Genomic DNA, 7951 nt, shown 5'->3' on the forward strand with positions numbered 1-7951 from the left:
GTTGCTGTGTTGCCACGTTTGGGTTGGAGGCATTAGAAAACCTGCGAGAGCGCCCAATTTTCCAAGGTTTGCACAGAGCACCTGAAGGAGGGCGAGGGGCGTGGCTGACTGGGCCGGGTTGCCCTGAGGACTGCTAATTAGCCCTACGCACACTTTGACCTATTTCTCAGGTTAGACAATGGGCTGTTACTTCTTCACCTTTGTGATGTAAAAAGATGAGTAGTTTTGTCTTTTTTCTATTCTCGTTTCTTATTCAGGGATTGACAAAGGGAGAAAAAGAAAATACAAGCTTTTCCTCAGCTTGGTTCCACTGGGGCTCGAACCCAGGACCTTCTGCGTGTAAAGCAGACGTGATAACCACTACACTACGGAACCTTCCTGAAAGCTGTGGCATTTTTAGCGTATTCATAGTCTCACTGCAGCCTCACCGCTTAGGTCAGTTCCCGCCCCTGTGCCACCGCCCAGGCCCCGCCCCCGCCTGGCCCCGCCTCCCGTAGGGCGCGCGGCGGACGCGGCTAAACTGTTTTAGGCCTGGGCGTTTTGGTGCCCTTAGCCCTCCCGGCCTCCTGGAGTCGTGTCTTCCGCGAGCCTCAGTGAGGCCGGGGACGTAGTCGTCTTCCTGGTCGAGAGCGCCGCCCTCCTAATTACCTTATCCGTCAACTGTTCCTCAGCTGGGGCTTGGGCGCCGGCGCTTCCCTCCGCTGGTGAAGGACGCGACCTTTCCCGTTTTCCAGAAAACTGAGCCTGAGCGAGCTGACTGACTTGCTCCTAAGTCAGACTGTCGCTCCTGCTGGCCTCGATGGAGGTCTTGAGGAGGAACACGGAGTACAGGCACTCCCTTCGGAAGCAAAGATTGAGGCAGCGCGGAGCCGTCGGGTGGCCCGGAGGACATTTGTTACGTGGGCGTCTGTTTTGCCCAGGTTGGAAAAGTCCGGCTGCTGGCTAGCCTGCTTCTAGCCATCCCCTGGACCTTGCCCCACGTTCTTCCCCTCCTGAGGCCACCGTGGGGCTCAAGGTTACAGGGCTTGGGGTGAATGCCATTTGTCTCGGCCTGGGGGTCAGGGGTAACGGCCAGGCCGCCCCGGGAGAGCTGCTGAGGACGCGGAGTGCCTGCAGCACAACTGCAGGGGCCAGTGCACAGCGCGGCCGAGCCCAGGCTCTTGCTCCTGAGGTGCTAGGAACTTCAAGAGCTACTTGAAGGGCCTGGAAACAGCCCCGAGCTGCTGCCCCTGCCGCCTGCCTCCTGCCCCGTGGCCTGGGGAAGCCCCTGCGAGGACTGGCTTTTTGCTTCTCATTGTCAGCCTCTTGTCTTCTCCAGGGCTTGAGGCTGCAGCCGCCTCGCCGTCCCAGGACTTGCTCACTGTCCTCAAGCTGGGTAAGGTGCTTCGGAGCAGTCTCTTCTGAGGGCCCTCGCGACCTGCAGGCTGCGTCCTCGGAGGCGGGGTGAGGGAGAGGTGATCTGGGCCGTTTGCAGGCACCGCCCCTCAGCCAGCCCTGGGAAGCCCTGGAGGGAGCAGGTGGGTGGTCTGCAGTGCCCCGCCTTACCTCCCAAGTCTCGCGCTGCCTTTGCGAGGTGCAAGCACTGCACCAGGCACTCCTGCTTCCACCTCGGGTTCTGAAGGACAACCCCATTTTCCAGGCAGGAAAAGAGGCAGATACAGGAAAGCAGAGGCACATATCTGCCATGTGTTTTTCTTCCCCACGCCGCAGAAATAGACAGGCCCGCGCCAGTGATGGGCCTTCTGGTACTCAGCTTCCTTTGTGCTCACTGCCCTGTACTGTTCCCCTGGGGCTGGTACAGTTACAAAGGCATCTTGAGCGCTTGCCGCCTTTGCTTGTGAACCATGAGTGAGCAGCCATCATAGGAGAAATTCATACATGCTCCATGTTTACTGCTGGTCAGTGAGCTGACTGACTCCTGGAGGACCGATGAAGAGTGTACCTTGCCTGATTCCCAACCCCCATCAATCCAAGATAAGGTTGCCAAGATTGGCCCTAAAATGACACGCACCACTGGAGACGGGTTGTGTCTCTCGGGCATGCTTTGCTGTCCCTCCAGCTTCCTGTCTGCCCCTAGCTGGACAGGTGGGTTTGTCAACTGCAGGCTGTAGCCAGATTCCCACTTTGACAGTCCAAGGAGAAAGCAAGCTGGTGCCACTCAGATGCCTGCAACCCACGGTTCTGCCTTTAGACAAGTTCTTGCCCCCTTCACCCCCCTTTTTCTTTCCATTCTGACCTGGAGGCAAACCTGGGTTCCACTCTCCTTGCCCCTCTGGAGGTATATAGTGCCTTGTCAGGAAAGGCCGGTGTGCTGTGTAGGCCGTGCCGCCGGGCAGAGGCCCCGGGAGGAGGCCGCGGCGAGGCAGGCTGACTGCTTTTCAGCCGCAAACGTTGCAGGACGTGCTGGCCATCGGTAGGCGGGAGGAGGCAGGGCTGGGCTTACACTCGGAAAGCAGAGTGCTTAAGGGGAGTCCTCAAGGCTATGTGTGATTCCTAAAAGGGTGGCACTGGACTCTTGTCGTATTTTGTAGGCATGCCAGGGAAGACACCTTTTAATATTTTTAAGTGAAATCTTCAAAAGGAGGAGCCAAGGGCCTGCTGGAAACAAACAGGTTGACTTTCACTTTGAAAGCGTCTGAGTCGGGCTGCCTCAGGTGGCCGTGGCTGTGCCCACCACATCAAGCTGCTCAGCCCGCTATGGGAGGCCTATCACCACAGGCATCTGAGCAACTCTAGACCAAATACATGAACTAATACACATTAGAACTCACTGGAAACTTCTGGAGATCCCTGATTTCTCAGGTGGTTTAGCATTGCTTGCTCAGTGTTGGGTTTCATTAACAAAAGGGTAAGTTGATCAAAGAAACGACAGCCCCAGGCCCTGAACTTCAGATCTTAGTTTAGCTGATTTCATTTAGAAACTATTGGAGTTTGCCTTTCCGAGGTTATTAAGTGTTTACTAAGGAAAGTGAGTCATGGCCCCATTATAGCAGAACTCACCATGTTTATGTTGAAACAGCAATGCATCGTAGTGAACGTGGATTGTTTTGGGCCACCTGCGTTTTTATGGTCCCTTGTTATTCGCTTTTACGCAGCTCAAATTCTGTGGTCGTTAAAAATAAAAAAAGAAAGTGAGCCAGCAGGCCAATCCACTGGTTCACTCCCCAGATACCACCACAGCCAGCACTGGGCCAGGCCTGCAGCTGGTAGCAGGCACTCAACGCAGGTCTCCTGTGTGAGTGGCGGAAACCCAATGATTTGAGCCATCACGACTGTCTTCCAGGGCCAGCAGAAACAGGAAGCTGGAGTCAGGAGCCATCTGCTCCAACAGGGGTGCAAGTGTCTTTCCCACCAACTAAACAGCTGGCCCTCGGTAGTCATTTGTTTGTCCCTTCATTGCCTCCTTTGATGAGGGGTCTTCAGAAAGTTTGTGGAAAATGCATTAGTTAGCTTTCCTTCGCTACAACTAAAATAACCTGGTGGGAGCAAACTAAAAAGGGAAAAGCCATTCTTGCTCACGGTTTTGTAAGTGCACAGTCTGAGGGCATCCTCCATTGATGTAAAAGACCTGCCACTGTGGGCGCATATCCTGGATACACAGTGAGAGCAAGTTCCCGTCCTTAATGAGTTAAATGTTGGCACAAATTCATTGACCATTAGTATAAGACCAATACATGGAACTTTGAAGGGACACCAACTGCTCTCAAAACTGTAATATATACCGTGGGTAAATGATGCAGTGATTCCCAAAATGTTTTGCACCCAAATATACTTACTTAATTGCATTTCCCCCCTACAGCCTTTCTGAAGGATCCTTGTACTTGGCAAAGCCACAGCCAATTAGGTCTGAGTCTCTCTGCTGCCATGGCTCTGAATGCAGCCCAGAGAAGTACAAATCCGGCCGACTGGTTCCACATTCAGCTCCTGACTCAGGTAAGCCCTCAAGGCAGCGCAGAAGCCGGTCCACTTGTCCCAACCCCTTGGAGTCCGCCCCTCCTGGAGGACAGCTTCATGTCTTGTCTCCTTAACTGCCCTGGGACTGCTCTCTCAGTCTTGGTGACCTTGCTGCCTAGCTCAGTGAGAAAGTGAGCAGAGAACACCCACGTGTCTTCATCATGTGTGCCGGCCTGCCGCTGGTGGCTGTACCCTCAAATGCTCCCTCCTCCAGCCTAGGGCTTTCTCACTGCAGCCCAGTGGGTTTGGAGCAGGTGAATGTCGTGCAGAAAGTCCTGTGTGTTGTAGGATGTTCAGTAGCCTCCTTGGCCCCTTCTCACTAGACCCCTACAGCAGCATGTCCCCCCACCAACCACCACCCCAGGTAGGAGACCGCAGAATGTCTCCCGGGGGAAGGGGCAAAATCTTAGGGCTATTTGGCCAAATCTAGAGGCCCTTTTGTTATGAGTGGGGTGGTGGGATGGAGGGGGAGTACTACTGGTATCTCGTGGGTCAAGGCCAAGGGTGCCGCTAAATCTACCATGTCCAAGCAGCCCCACCATGGGGATCACCCAAATATGCACAGTGCCGCAGTAAGATGCCCTGCTAGCTGAATTGTCTGCCTTCCTGTCAAAAGGCAGCCCCTACCCCAGCTGGGGGTGCCGCATCCCTCTTGCTTTGCCTACTCCAGGAACTCACTCCAACACCTGCCCCTGTTTCTTCTCTGCCCCCTTCTCTCTGACCGCCATGATCAGCATGCAGACAGGCTGTAATTTCTGTCAGTGTTCAAAAAGATAATCTCTTAATCCTATTTCTGACTCTAGCTGCTTATGTTTCTCTCTTCTGCTTTACAGCAAAATTCTTAGCTTTGTTTTCCATGCTCGCTCCACTTCCATTCCCCACACTGGTGCTTGGTGCCACTGTTCCTCCAAAATTCCTTGGCTCCAGGTCAGCAGAGACTTGCACGTGACCACACAGAACAGCATGTCCCCTTACTTGGCCTCCACACAGCATTTCCAACAGTAGGGCACTTCCTCATGTCGGAGACCCTTTCCCAAATGTTGATTTCTGTTGCCTGCCTTAGCGTTTCCTCCTTTCCTGGTGCCTTTGTTAGGGCCTCAGTGTGTTGATGTTTAAACACAACTGTAGCTCAAGTCTCACTCTCCGGGTTCTCTATTCATCTTCATACTGTCCCCACCCCCCGCTGTGGCTTCATCCACTGGCTTTAAATACCCTCTCTAACCTATATGATGCCAATGGGTATCTCTAGTCCAGACTTCCTGCAAACCAAACCTACATATTCAACATCTCCCTTTAAATGTCTGAGAGGCACCCCAAGCCTGTTGGGTTAGTGTCTAAACTTCCAATCCCCTGAATTTGCTCCTCTCTCAGTCTTCCTTCAGATCATGGCAATTGCAGTTTTTCCTGTTCATTTAGGTCTGCAATTTAGATAGCACTTATTTTTTCTCATACCCTAAATGCAGTCTTTGTTTAAAGATTTATTTATTTTTATTGGAAAGGCAGATTTATAGAGAAAAGGAGCAACAGAGAGAAAGATCTTCCATTTGCTGATTCACTCCCCAAGTGGCTGCAACAGCTGGGCCTGAGCCGATCTGAAGCAAGGAGCCTGGAGCTTCTTCTGGGTCTCCCATGTGGGTGCAGGGTCCCAAGGCTTTGGGCTGTTTTCATCTGCAATCCCAGGCCACAAGCAGGGAGCTGGATGGGAAGTGGAGCAGCCGGGACCCTGGCACATGCAAGATGAGGACTTTAGCCATTAGGCCCCCTAAATGTAGTCTTACTTGTAAATTCTGTTGGCTCTGCCTGAGAAGACAACAGCCCGATGGCTTACTTTCCTCTCCCTGCTACCTACCACCCTAATCCAGGCTGACACCGCCTTTCGCTGGGATCCTTGTCAATAGCCTTCTGATCTCCCAGTCCCTGCTGTTTTCTCGCTGTAGACTCTTCTGGAAAGAGTAGGAAGAATGGTTCCGTTAACAACTCAGCTGGAGCTGCTTACTCCTCTGCTCAGAAGCCTGCAAAGACTCCTCACCTGCACTAGAATGAAGGTTAGGATTGGGACAGGTGTTTGGCCTGGCAGTTAAGACTGTGCTTGGGATTCCTGTATCCCAAATCAGAGTGCCCAGGATTCCAGTTCTGGCTCTGCTCCTGACTGTAGCTTCTTACTAGTGCGGACCCTGGGAGGCAGGAGGTGATGGCTAAGTGATTAGGTGCCTGTTACCCTTGTGGGGAACCTGAATGGAGTTTTTGACTCCAGGCTTCAGCCTGACCAAGCCGTAGCTGTTGTGAGCATTTGGTGAGTGAACCAGAGGATGGGAGATAATGGGGAGATATTGCTTTGTTCATCTTTCTGTCACTTTCCATCACTCACATCAACCTTGCATATACTGGTGAATGTAGTTGCTGTTCCCAGCAAATTGATGGGTGTTGCAGTCTAGCCCAACCTAGCTCATCACAAAGCCAGCACTTATGTACATCAGTAGGAACTATAGCTTAGTTGAGGCAAGCCCAATAGTCCTCACCAGGCCAACTCCCAGTTCTGGTTCCTGTGCATGCCAGCATGTGCAGAAGACTAATCCAGCCCGTCCTGCACCCTATCTGGCTCTTATACATACCAATGGGTGCTGTGGCTTAGCTCAGTCCAACCCACCCCTAGACCCAGCCAACAGGTGCTGTTGCTTTGTCCAGCCTGGCCTGCCCTCAGCCCTGGTTTTCACCAGTTCACCAGCAGGAGCTGTAGTATAGCAGAGGAGTCCCCAGTTTCTCTACCTAGGCCTACTTCCATTCCCAGATCTTGTGCTGGAGGGTACTGCAGTGTAGCCTGACATGATTTGCTCCTAGGCCTGGTACTTGGCAGTGGATACTGTGGTAAAGCCCAGCTGGCCCACACTTGTTCTGGCTCTTGCATACACTAGTGGTCGCAATGGCCTAGCCTAGCCTGGTTCTTCTCTAAACCCAACTCACATGTAGACCGACGGGTGTTGCAGTTCTGCCCATGTCAGTCTGCCCCCAGTCCCAGCTCTCATGTTCACCATTTGGAGTAGTGTCCTAGCAGGGGAGTCCCTGAAGCTCCCCTACCGGGTTCACCCCCCAGCAAAGGGTTTTGTGTATACTGGTGGGTTCTGCAGCCCAATCTGACATGGCTTGCCTTGCCTCAGCAGTCATCAGCAGGTGCTGCAGCCTGGCTCTGCTTGGCCTGCCCCAAGTTCCAGCTCATGCTTGTGGGTGCTGCAGCCTAGCCTAACCCAGCCAGCCCTGGTTCTGACCCTCATGTGAACTGGCAGATGTTGCAGTCCAACATGGCCTGGCCTGGCCTGTACCCTGGCCTGGCTTTCACATGTGCCAGTGGGTGCTGTGGACTGGCTCAGCCCGGCTAGCCCCAAGACCCAACCCTCACATAGGCCAACAGGTACTGTAGCCCAGGCTGGCCTGGCCTGCCCCCTAGCCCTGGCTCTTCTGCTCACCACTGGGAGCTGTGTCCTAACAGGGAAATTCCTCAAGTTCCCCTATCAGACAAGGTCTCAGTCATGGATCTCGTACATGCGAGTGGTTGCTCCAACTAGCCTGGCATGGTCAACCCTATCTTGGCACTTGCCATCGGATGTTGCAGCCTGACCTGGTCAGGCCTGCCCCCAGTTCCAGCTCTCATTGGTGGATGCTACAGCCTTGCCCTGCCCCATCCCTGGCTCTCATGTGAACTGGTGGGTTCAGTGGCTCAGCCTGATGCAACCCATATCCCATCCTGTGTCCCACACATGTCAGTGGGTGCTATGGCTTGGCCTGGTACTGCCCAGTACCCCTGCCCCGCCCCCTCCCATCCAGTCCACACACATGCTCATGAGTGGTACAGCCTTGCCTGACCTGGCCTATTCCCAGCCCTGGCTCTTGTGGTCACCAGTAGGAACTGTGGTCAAGTAAGGGAGTTTCCCAAGTTCCTGTACCAGGGCCATTCCTAGACCAGTGTTTCACATGTCTCAACAGGTGCTAGATCCCTGCCCAG

General features: G+C 53.6%; 1 non-coding gene across 1 annotated transcript; it reads right to left on the minus strand.

Annotated features, from left to right (window-relative positions):
• Window positions 1-302: 302 nt before the first annotated feature.
• TRNAV-UAC (transfer RNA valine (anticodon UAC)) lies at window positions 303-375 on the minus strand. The gene has a single exon. It is a non-coding gene; the product is annotated as a tRNA-Val (tRNA).
• Between the last annotated feature and the right edge of the window lie 7576 nt (window positions 376-7951).

Source organism: Ochotona princeps, chromosome X, assembly GCF_030435755.1.
Source record: "Ochotona princeps isolate mOchPri1 chromosome X, mOchPri1.hap1, whole genome shotgun sequence".
In the NCBI taxonomy this organism is placed as follows: Eukaryota; Metazoa; Chordata; class Mammalia; order Lagomorpha; family Ochotonidae; genus Ochotona; species Ochotona princeps.